General features: G+C 42.7%; 1 protein-coding gene across 1 annotated transcript in view; it reads right to left on the bottom strand.

Moving 5' to 3' along the window:
- Positions 1-12,428, bottom strand: part of LOC104277843 (semaphorin-5B-like) — a 79,856-nt gene that overhangs the window by 35,780 nt on the left and 31,648 nt on the right. The gene's annotated exons all lie outside the window — the stretch shown is intronic.

Raw genomic sequence — 12,428 nt, 5'->3', positions numbered from 1 at the left:
TACTAGCATTAAGGTGAAAGACAATGCGTGGCTGCAAAAAGACAGGCAGAAAGAACAAAAAGGAGCAGTGAGATTACTGATATTTGCAACCAGGGAGTGCACATGGTGCACAGGCAAGTGTGGGGCAAGCTTCTCAGAAAAGTTTTTGGCAACATACCCAGGTTTTGACCTTTAGACTCTCTGACTTCTATGGGGTCTGGTGCTCAGCATCACAAACTGTCAGAAAATATTGTTACTGATAAATCACTAATAACCAAGAATAAGTAGGAGCTTTCAAATGTTATTAGGCTAGGCTGGAAGAGGAAGTCAGTGATGAAAAGTCCCCCACATTTCATAAGACAGATTTCATTGTTTTGTTTTTTTAATTGTTCTTTAGCTACATTGTGCATTATATGCACCTGCTTTCCTCTGCCAAGCGCCTAATGCTCTTGATAAGCTAATTACAGCCTTCTGCTTATTTCACGTCAAGCTTAAGTCTCCAGTCTGAGCCTAGCTTGCAGTTCTGGCATGTTTCTTCCTTAATCTAAGACCATCTGTGCTCCATCAGCAAGGAACACTTACATACAGAGAAAGTGAAGAACCGACAATGCTGAATTCCCCGTATGCTGCCCCCAACTCCTCTCCCCAGCATTTCCAATTAAGCATGAAGGCAGCATCCATCCAGTCCTAAATACACTGGAAGGCTCTGAGCAGCCTACAGTTATCTACAGCTACAGCAAGACTTTTCAGTGGTCAGTGGGGAAGACAAGCCAGAAAGGATCTGAATCTCTCAATTTCTTTTTATCTTTACATCAAAAGCTTCACACTTCGAACACCATCACATCACTAGCAATATGTGCAGTGGTTGAGTTCAGCACGTGATTTATACAATCCAATACCTGTCTCAGAGAAGCACAAGGAGTCAGTTTGGGAAAGAAGCAATGGGCTCGCTTTAGCAAGAATCCAAAAGGCACTTCTCAAGTCTTACGTTTATTGCTGCAAGATGGAAGTGCGCATCAGTTTAAATCAAAAGTGGACCGCAACATTAGTGAAGACGGCTCTCTGCTTCTCCCCTGTCCCACCACCAGAAGTTCAAGCATCCCTAACCCCCACAGTCCCCTCCTCACCAAGCCCAGCTGGACGCAGTCCCTGCCTGCCGCTGCTGCAAGCGGCCAGAGCCCCAGCGCTGCACGGAGCTGTGATCCACCTGGCTTCCTCCTAAGGCTGGGAAACAGATGCCTTCAGACTCCCTGCTTGGTCTGTCACAGTTTGCCTTGCTTCTGCCTCCTCTTTTCCAACACCAGACGTCAGCACCTGATGTCGCAGCGAACTCTGCCAAGCTTCATCTCTACAAGGAATTTATTTGCTCCTTCTCCTGCAAAGATGACTCTGATGCAGAGTCTTTCATTCCTTCCTCCAAGCTCCACTATTCTGTTCTCCAGTCTGTGCTCTCCTGCCAACCCAAGATTTATTTTCCAATTTCCTTCAGTTTGAGTCCTGCCCCTACATTCCCCCTGCCACCTGGCTCTTTCCTCACCTCGCCTCCAGCATGCTTGCATTTGACCTGTACCAGGGTCAAATATTCTACAAAAGACTTTCAAGAATATGCCTTATAATTAACATGAGGGAACACAAAATGATTCTCCAACAGGATTAATGCAGGACGTTTATTTGTGCTTCTTCTAAATTCTTTTTGACAGTTTTTAAAGCTTTCACATTTATCTTGTATTGAAAAATCTTTTTTTTCTGCCTTGTTCTTAAATACTCAGTAACTGATGTCACAGCAAAAGCTACTAAATTTGTAACAATTATATTAGCCACATACATTTTTTCTCCTGTGACTGTGTTTACCAGTATTATATTCATGAACCATTGATCATTCCTTTCTGCCCTATGCATCAAAATCCTCTCCTCTTAGGCATCTGCAGTTCGTGTCTTAATACTTCTGGGCTAACTTAAGAACTTTTTTGTCTTAATAAAGCTCAAATCACTTCTCTTTAAGCAACCTTGCAGCCTATTCAAATGGCTGCAGTCCCGTTATTCCTTTTCGTTTACTTAAAAGGAATTAAAACACTCTTGTCTCAAAAACGTCAAAATCATGCTTTCTCTCCTCTCTGAAGTGATTAATTAATAATTAAAATAATGTGCGGAATTTGATCCACATTCTTGACACAAACGTTTCTGATGAAAACAGATTTTTATTAACCCTCCCCCCAAATTCTTTCCAAGCTGTTCTCTTTTCTAAACAAATGTACAGAATTATTTATATTTTAAGTATTTTTATCTGAAGTGATAATTTTTATTGCATTTTTTCCCTGCCAGACTCCAACTACTCTCTTCTTACATTAAAAGGTTTTCATTTAAGAAGTTTAGAAGGAAGTAGTGAAAAATTGGTCCATTTTAAATGTGGACATGATGAAGTTGCATAATTGCTTACCTAGAAAGCACAGGTGAAGATAACAACTGCTTAATATCACACGTGCTACAAATCAGAATGTAACAACTTTGCAGACTCAAGATTAAGGCAAATTCCCTATATTTATAAGTGTATACCATCATGTCTAATACTTAGGTCTTACAGAGAAAGACACATATTTCAAAGCACTTCAAGAGCAAAAGTATCATTATTTCAGCCTCATATGTGGTGAAAAGAAAGCTCAGACCGGAGATGGCTGGAAACTACCTTACCTACCCCCAGGCTTTCTACAAGCCAGGCAGCTAGTCCACGCTATCCAAACCCTCCCTCTATGCAGTGGAGAGAAAGAGTTGATTTTTCTGCATATTTTCTTCCACTGACTCCTCCCACTTGGCCTCCTCAATCTCAGAATAACTTACTCTCTACTCAGTCACATTACCAATGAAACACATCAGACTGCTATAACTATGGCGTGGCAACTTTTACATGAAAGAACCTCTTCAGTGACACTAGAATACCTCCAAGATCCTTGCTCCCATGGACTATTAAAACTGTGCTAGTACCCAGCTGCTCATTTATACCCCACAGCCACGTCCCCAAACTTCCTCTGCCACTGCCCACCCATTAGCAGGCAACTCAGAGCAGCTGTTGCCTGATGTTGTTTAGCTGGATGTTTGCTGTTCCTCCTGCAGCTCCAAAGAAAAGGTTCTGAGCCTGAAAATTTGCCATTGTTTTCTGGTCAAGGTGGCTGGAGATGCCATAGGGCAGAGATGAATTTGTGCCTGTGTACTCTTCCGTCCTCTTACCACATAGGTTGTGCTGCCCTTGTGCCTGGGGAAGGTAGGTGAAACCTTGGAGGCCAAAGCTCTCTGGGGCTCTCAAAGAATTTGGGGAAGCTGTATCTGCTGTGCTCAGACAGGATTGGTGTCCTGTGGGAGTGATGCGCAAACTCTTCCCATCTCTGCTCCCCAGCTCGGGGTCTCTGGTGAGAGCTGTGCAGGCCATGTTAGTGACTCTGCTGCGTAGCTGCAGGCTCCAATATATTAGTCATTCAGAACTGGTGCATTTAAAAGAAGCTGTAAAACACACATCAGCTAAACTGTTACTAACAGAGAAAAGTAGGATTATTTATCTAGGGAGAAAACACAGGCACTGACATGAAATGTATTTACTATAAAAAGGTTCTTTTTTTTCTAAGAGCTGAATAGTTGGTTTTAAAGGAAATGTACGAGGTCATTCAAGGGCCCTTTTAGAGAGGTGCAAATCAATAAATGGTGATTTTTTTTAAAATACTTTCATTATAAATGACTGGATGCTATGAGGGTCAAACTTAATCCTGTGCAGAGAGCTAGTGCAAGGGATGTGACTCATTTAGATCTCTCTTAAGTGCTGCTTTGAGAATAAAATGTAGATATTTCTCTGTATTCTGAGTCTTCCAAAAAATCCAACAACCTGCTGCTTTTTTGCACTAATTGCCCCAGGTGCTCCACTGCTTGCCTTGAAAGTGCTGGTCCTTTGTGTTTTCAGGGACTTCTCTCGACTTTGGACTCCCCAGCATGTGCAGCTCAGCTCCCACGCCAGGGAGGGGTCGGGGTGCTGGCTCTCAGGTGGGAAGAGCGCAGCCCCGAGAAGTGGCAAACCCCAGCGCCAGCTGAGGCAGGTGACCTCTCCCCAGGCTCCACCGACCAGCTCACCACCTCGACAAACCCAGGCTGGCTGACGGGGCGAGAGACTGTGGGAGGTATCACCTTCCTCCCCAGGAGAAGTAGGAGCTGACTGCGTGAACCTGTGCTCGGCATGTGGAACTCAATAGGTCGCTGCCGCCACACTGACCGCTCTTGGTGAAGGTGCTGCCTTAAACCCATCCTGCATTAAAGCCTTCAATAACGATCGCATCAGAGTGCCCTAACTGGGACAGGAACAACTAGGAAACACTTTCTGTGCCTTGTGGTAAGCCTGCACTGCAGCTGGAGAATGAACCTCTCCCATGTCTAAAGATACCCGACATCCCGAAAGTAATAATAATAAAAAAGCAGCATATTTTTATATAAATCTCAGTTTATATCAGTGTCAGTTTAGCTATAGTGTAGCCTACACCAAGAGGCTGATTTGCTTCTCAGGAACATCTGCAGAGCTGGATTTGTTGGCAGCAGCCACAGAAAAATGCGTATGACAGGGCAGGGGACAGCCAGGGCGTAAGTACACACAGATCTCCAAAAGACTCCTGGAGCTGGTGGAGTGGGAAGCAGCACACAGAGAAAAAGGGGTCAACAGGCAAACTAAAATACATTTTGCCAAGATACGGAAGCAACGTTGGTTACAAGAAATGAGGAGTCCAAAGGATTTTTTTCTTCATTTTTATTTTCCCCTCCCCTTTCTAATGGATGTTTAATGGTCCTGACTATGATGTGCATCGAATAAGAACATTAGTCTTCATACACTACACATAAAATGCCTGACAGGGTTTTATCAAATAAAGAGACCAATATGTTACTGTTGTCATAAGTGACTTCAGTAGCTAATTAAATTCTCAGTTTCTGAGTCCTACTCATAATGTTTACTGACAAAGACCAAAACCCCCATAGTAATTTTGACTTCTAGGTGAGGCAAGGAAGGAGGGAATGATGACTAACAAATTACCGAAGAAAGCAGGCTGGCAATCCATGGCTGGCAGTCATCACACAACCCTTGCTCCACTGAGTGAGGGTAACAGGGTAGTTCCTCTCCAGATGTAAATCAGCTCCGCAGCCTTCACTGATGCCAAGGGGAAGGCTGCTTTGCTTAATGCAAAGTATGAATCCAAACAGGTATAGTTCCTGAACCTCCAACATGTGCTATACAACCCTATATATATACATGATCATTCTGTATATGGTACTTATGTATGTATATAAAAAAAAATATGTAAAAATATACATGAAAACTTCCTATTGCCTAAATATTCACTTTAGAGGGCAATTGCATTGATCAGGCAGTGTGCTCTGAGTCAGTGCAGCAAATCTATGAATGCACGTTGAAACGTTTTCTCACCCAGTGGAGCATGCAGCATGTTCTTAACTCAGACAATTCTCAAAGAAAAAAGGGTACTTATTTAAAGCTAGACCTGAGCTTAAAAGCTTTGCTGGCTATAAATGGACTCCTAAGTTGGGCCCTCTCAGACAGAAGGGATGTTGTGTTCAGAAATCACTCAATGCTACAGAGTGTGAGATTTGTTTTCTGTGCTCTCTGAATTTCAGCCCGAGTAACATCCGCACAAAGTTGGTTCCCACCAGCATACGCCGAAGCCTATTAAAGAGCACGGTTCCCTGCAGTGAGGAGCTGGAGAAGTGCGTCCTTAGAGGATGAAGTGTGACCTTCAGACATGGTCACCTCCAGTCTGACATGCCTTGCTTTTTTTCCCCATCTCCCACTCCAGGTAGAAACTTCTCCCTCAGATAAATCCTGGGAATGGAGACATGCACCTGAAAGCCACAATCTAGCTCCGTATCTGTCATTTTCAGGAAGGGTGTACCCAAGGAGATTTTATTCAGGAATCTGAAACCATAAGAATAAAAAGCTGAATTTGCCAGAAAGTTTGTTCAGCCAGTATAAGCTTTATTATGGAATAGCTTTAAACCTCTAGGCTGAGAGTGAGAGGTTTTAGGTGCAGCTTTGGAAGGTGATTTATGAATAGATTTATATGTTAATCTGTTAATAAAAAATGTAGCATACTGATAAAATATGTGACAATCATAACTCAGCTATGAGCCACATATTAAAGACTGCATCTGCTCTAGTAGAGGTTCTGATTATGTTTTTTAAATGAGGGAACTACATTGGCCTAAAAATAAAGAATAAATGTTTTATCTAGAAATATATGTCATATAATTCATAGATGTATCTGGGAATCTGCAAGAAACAAATAATAAACTGCTTTCAAGAAAATGACATCTGGAAAGTGAAGCTTATTCCCGGACATTTCAAAATGGAGTTCCTGTCAGGTGTCTCAGCAGTACATAAAGATAGGTAAAGTATTCTCACTCTTCCTCAAACTGGATTTTAAATTGGATGATAATATTGACACTCCTTCTAGACTGAAGAAATAAACACCTTCAGCAAAGTTGGGCCAGCTTCAGAGCACCTATGGGTTTGTGCTGCATATCAATGCCTGGTTTCCTCATGATTTATGAAAGGATATTTTGAAAGATGGGAATGGCTCTGGCTCAGGGATGTTTCTGCAAGTAAATCTGAAATACAATACTTTTACCTCTTTTTATTGACAAAACTCAAAGCACTTTATAAAGGAGTGCTATATCCCTGTTTCACACATGAGCAAACACCACGCAGATAAACTGGGCAGATTAACTCTCCCTCAGGTGCTCGTGGGCAGAGCCAGCAGTATGAATTTGGGCCCTACAAGCCCCATCTGGTGCCCACTCAGCCTCTCCCGGGGATGTAAGGTTTACCTATTATTTGTAAGTTTTCTGATGACTGCCAGGGCTTTGTGAACATATTCTGAATCCTTAAAATATCCCAGTGAAGTATTTTCACAAGGAAAGATTACTTTAGTGACAATTTGTCCTGTAAACTATATTACTCCCTGCTCCCTGTTGGTTTTTTTTTTTCAAATTTTATCCAACCATACAGAGAAGTTAAGCTCTGCCACCTCTCCTCACACTTTTATACACTGTGTGCTGGTTGTGCTCGTCATCCCCGCCACCAGCGAGCAGGTTGCAGAGCACAAGAGGTCAGGAGGGCACACAGCTGTAACAGCTGACCCCAAGTGACCAAAGGGGCATGCCGGACCATACGACGACTTGCTCAGCATATAAAGCTGGGGGGCAAAGAAGGAAGAGAGGGACATTTGGAGTTACGCGGTTTGTCTTCCCCAGTCACTGTTACGGACGATGGAGCCTTGCTTTCCTGGAGATGGCTGAACACCTGCCTGGCCATGGGAAGTGGTGAAAGAATTCTCTGTTTTGCTTTGCTGATGTGTGCAGCTTTTGCTCTTCTTATTAAAGGGTCTTTATCTCAACTAACAAGTTTTCTCACTTTTACTCTTCTGATTCTCTCCTCCATCCCACTCGGTGGAAGCAAGCACACGGCTGTGTGGGGCTTAGTTACCAGCTGGGGTTAAGTTGTGACAGTCCTTTTTGGCACCCAATGTGGGACTCAAAGGTTTGACATAACAACAGATTTGATTGCAATGTGCAAGACTGAATTTACAGCTGTTATTGCTGTTTAGCTATTAATTGTCCGGCTTCTGTGTTTGTCATGGGTCTTGCTTGCCTTATAGTATGTTAGAATCTATGCTCATTGTAGCTACTTTTTTGCCTTTCGCTGCTCGCCAGACTGCCGATCGTCTTACTCTGCTGTGCCTGGGAACACTTTGGTCAGGGCAATGGCGATGTGCCTGGGCTGGCAGAGGTACAGGGCATCGCTGCTGCTTCTGTGCTGCTGTACTGGGCAGGCTGGAGCTCTGGGGTGAACCTGAGCTGAAGGGACTGTGACCTGTGGATGAGTCCACATGGGAGCAGGACGCCCTGAAGCATTTGTGGCCATGGATAAGCCCATGTCAGAGCAGGTACATCTAGAAGCATCTGTGGCTGTGGTTATGCCTGTGCCACAGCAGGGAAACCTCTGAAGGGATTGTGGCCCATGGAGAAGGAACAGATGCACCCCAAAGCAATTGTGGCTGATGAGAAACATGCTCTGCAAGTGTATGTCATGGTTTTGCAACAGGCGTACCCATTTATTCTTTCATATTCTGTTAAAACACAGGTTTTTTTTAAGAAAGGGAATACATAACAGACTCTTGAAGTGATTTAAATGCTATTGACCTGATATAACAAAACTGATCAGCACACAAAGTTCACAGGGCTGGTTAGAAGCTATTTCACAAGAGATCTTCCATTAAAACAAATAATGGAAATCAAAACATTTTATGAAATTCTAACAGTTTCTATTAAACTTATCAGATGAGAGTCTAGAAGGGAACCTTTTGGTCATAAACATAAAGGAAAGGAAAAGGAAAAAGATGCCACAAACAAACCAGGTCACACACTTGAGATAAGAGAAATGCACATTCAAATCCTCTCTTGATGCTTCAGAAAATAACTTGACCCAGAATATTTGCATTCCGGGTAACCATGTGTCTGTCTTCTTTTTCAGTTTTTACACAGATGTCAGAAAGTCTTATTTTCATCTCAGTGCAAAAAGGTTAGAAATCCTGGCGTCTCAAAAAGGCTGGGAAAATCATTTTACACTCAGTTCAGTTGAGAACTGTAAGTCCCAGGTAAAATCAGGGTGAACAGGGGGTAGGGACTGCACTGGGATTTATGAAACGTCTGCCAAGTAGCTTGCTTTTAATGCACACCAGAGAATAGCATTTCTTGCTAAGAAGTCCTAATCAGCATCGTGCATTTTAAAAAATTTGCTCAAAGGCTTACATTTTTAAAATGACCCTTCCACCTACTCCATTAATTACAAACTCCAGTACAAAACTGCCTTTTCTATGGCCTTAGTGTGAAAGCTGCAGATTAGGAGCTCACCTTGTTTCAGACCCATGCATAAATTAAACAGCATGTGCTCCAATTGCACCTCATTTTCAAAAAGTGTTTTATCAAATGTCTAATACTTAGAGCTTACAACTCATACAAGAGGATCATTTAAAGATGGAGATGAAACATCTTGCTAAAAGACTTAGGGAACAGTATCCATTTTAAAACTAAGTTTCTCAACTGCTGAAGAATCTGAATGTCACGTGTCAAAGTTTCCAAAATTAACAGGTGCTTTTGAATATCCCACCGGGGGCATCTTGAGATGCTGATTTTCAGAAATTCTTTAACAATGTGCTTTCTTTTGGCAAGAAAGACAGGTAGACGAAACCACAAGTGATCCCCAAAATACACTGGCCTCAATTTCCTCCTGGATATTGACAGTGAGCCAAAAATGTTTCTCACCAAAAAAAATTCACCACCACCACCAAGGTTTCTCATGCAACTAAAACTCTTTTGGTGAAAGGCTTCTCAAGTCCCAAGTGAAATTTCAGAAACACATTTCAGAAACAACGAGAGAGAGGGGAAAATGTCAGAGAAGTTGGGACACTTTGTTCTGTGGAGCAGGAAACGAGCTTGTTCTGCTTCAGTTTCTGCTCCAGTCACTAGTTCTCATGTAAGAGCTCAATGCTACAGTCTTGAAGAAACAGCCTCAGCAGAACCAACAGAAAATTTAAAGTGAGGAGAAAACGAGCACACGGTAGAGGAACTGAGAAATAAGAAAGGAAAAGAAATGACCATGTCAAACAGCTGACATGTCATAAAATCTACATCTCCTCCCTCCCTCCGCCCCGAAATCTCACCTATTCTATAGGGTAATGCTATCTTTTTACACAGCTGTTATCCAGTGACTTGCTCATATAACATTAAATTTTGCCTTGTAATCTACTGCAATTCCAAGACAATAACTTCTTGTCCCACCTACATGACGTTCCAGAGCGTTCTTCACTGTGGAGATTACAAAATTAAGTTTATACTACTGGAGTCCAACGTATATTCAGGAGTAATACCACCACTTGAGCTCCTAGAACTGAAGACTGCTAAAATGTATTTTCAGGAGCTACAGTTTCACAAAATGATCCTGGAAGTTAATGGAAAACTCTTGCTCATTTAAACTGATTTTGCATTAAGCTTAAATGAAAGGCCTTCACAGTTATTCAACAAAACCCTTCTAAATTCAGAGAATAACGACATGGTTAATACTGAGTTTGTAGTACACAACATTCATAAAGACGATTATAATCCAGAAAAAGAAGAATTTATTCCCATTGGAAAGCAATGAATAAAGTAATGCTGTGATGAAAAATATTATGGCCTGCTCAATGGCAGGAAAAATCCATTTTCTGGTTAAAGAACAAATAACTGTCAAGGAAAACATGCATTAGGTAGAGTAAGCCAGTAAATCTACCCACTAAAGAATGAGAGACGCCAAGTACTGAATTTGCTGTGCTAGCAAGTGGTGGCACAGGGGTACCCTGCAAAATGCTGTTGCCATCCATGCTGAAAAGACAATTAGGAGTCACGTCCTTCACAGGAGCACCCTGGCCTCTCCTTCCCATGGTGGCTGTGGGGCTGAAATGTGCCCTTGCCTTCTCCCCACAGGGCCAGTGCAGCCTAGGGATATAGCTGACCGCACAAGTGAAAAACACCTTTACACTTCACCTAACCCTGCTGTAAAGAGGTATATTCCTCACGCTGCCAGGCTTTGCCCCACAACCAGCATATCCTGCTGTCTCTGTAGACTGTGCTCCTCATGTTTCTGCCCTCACCTCATGGAAGTACAAATGCAAGAGAGCAGACATCTGTCAGCACAATCCTGCACCTTGAAGCAGATTTAGCACCACTGGCAACCTGAAGATTAAGTCCCATGAGCAGAAACAAATCAGACCGCAATCTCAAGATGAAAAACTATCCCCAAATCAGTCCTGACACAATCCACGCTGTATTTTACTCACAAGCAAAGAGGAGATACAAACCAACCCAAATTAGCATTGTGATTACTTCTTAAACTGCACTCTCACCCCCTGTAGAACTAACTGCAAATTCCTTGCATTTCTTGTCTCGTTTTCTGATCGAATCTTTAAAATGATGCGTGGCGAAGGGAAGGTGGGAGGGGGTGCCTCTAAGCCACATCATGTGCTTTATGGAGACAAGCCAAGCAGCTACTTAGGCAACCATTAGGTCGGGAAACAATCGCTTCCATCATTCCCAACACGTGTGTCAACATAATTCCATGCTCTCTTTGTCATGCAAAAAGTCTTGGCAAAGTGACCGGATACACCCAGAAAGCAGGAGCAGACTAAGCTCATTATGTTAACCGGAGATCCCACAGCATCCTCCAGTGCCATAGAAGGAGACTTCCCATGTTTTGCAATGTAGGAAAGGAAACTCACTGCACTGAAAAGGGCCCAAGCCAAGCCTGCCTTCCAAAGGGTGTAAGGGAGATTCACAGTTGGGTTTCATGGAAGGGGATCCCTCGTCTCACAAGCACAAGAGGCTGTGTCAGGCAGTGTGATAACAGGCATTGCAGAAGGTATGACACGTCGCATAACTACAGAGATTTCTCTCTCCTGTGCGATGGCTGGAAGCCTTCCAGCCATACTAATATGGCTCTGCAAAGGGAAACTGCCAAATGGGACTATCAGCTTCTCTAACTCTTTATTGTTGTCATTGGTAACTCCGGACTTTGTTTTCCTTTTAAAGGAAGATTCAATGCATTTTACAACCATTAAACATCTTTTCTTCTCTCCAGCTACACTTGTAACTCTTATGAACAGCAAAAGGCTTGTGTGTATCAGGATGGCTGGCAACGCTACTCTAACAGCTTCTTTGTAGGGACAGGTATAGAAGGCCGTTCAATCTGTCTGAAAAATGCTGAATATATCTTTGGTGCTCTAGCAACTGTAGAAGACGGTAAATATCCCAGAGCACAAGTATTTATTTATTTAAAGATAAGCAGTTGGGGTTTTCACTAACAATTTTTGCTGCATCTTCCAATTCCAGATTGACTGCAGTAGGAGGAAAGCCCTAACACTGCTGGATATTCGCAAGCTCTTTCAAACTTTAGCTGCCTTGCCTCCATTCTGCCACAGGTAACATAAATTTTTCAACCTATTTTGCCTCTTGAATGCTTGCATGTCCAATCTTGCTTTTAGTAATATATTCAGCAAAACACAGCTCCTCAGCAATCCATGTTCACAAAGGCCAACAACGGCTGAAAGTGAGGATGGGCAAGAATAGTAAAAGCTTCTCCTACATGTCCTGATGTCTCCTCTAACGAAAGTCAAGGATTTCTGTGGATTGTTGTGTTTAAGCCCGTATCAGTCAAACTACCTGCTTTGCCTCTTACAAAGCCATATTTTTGGCAGATCCCATTACCACCCAAATGTTCAAGAATCAGGAGTGGCGAGCGCTGTGCAAACGGGAGAGTGTAGAAGAGCCCTTCCCCCAGCATTATCATGAGAGTGGGAAAAAGCATCTAGTTCTGACTTTGTATT

Source organism: Apaloderma vittatum, unplaced genomic scaffold (assembly GCF_000703405.1).
Source record: "Apaloderma vittatum isolate BGI_N311 unplaced genomic scaffold, ASM70340v1 scaffold1868, whole genome shotgun sequence".
NCBI lineage: Eukaryota > Metazoa > Chordata > Aves > Trogoniformes > Trogonidae > Apaloderma > Apaloderma vittatum.
The sequence above is the reverse complement of the archived record's forward strand: the minus strand, read 5'-3'. Positions and strand labels throughout refer to the sequence as shown.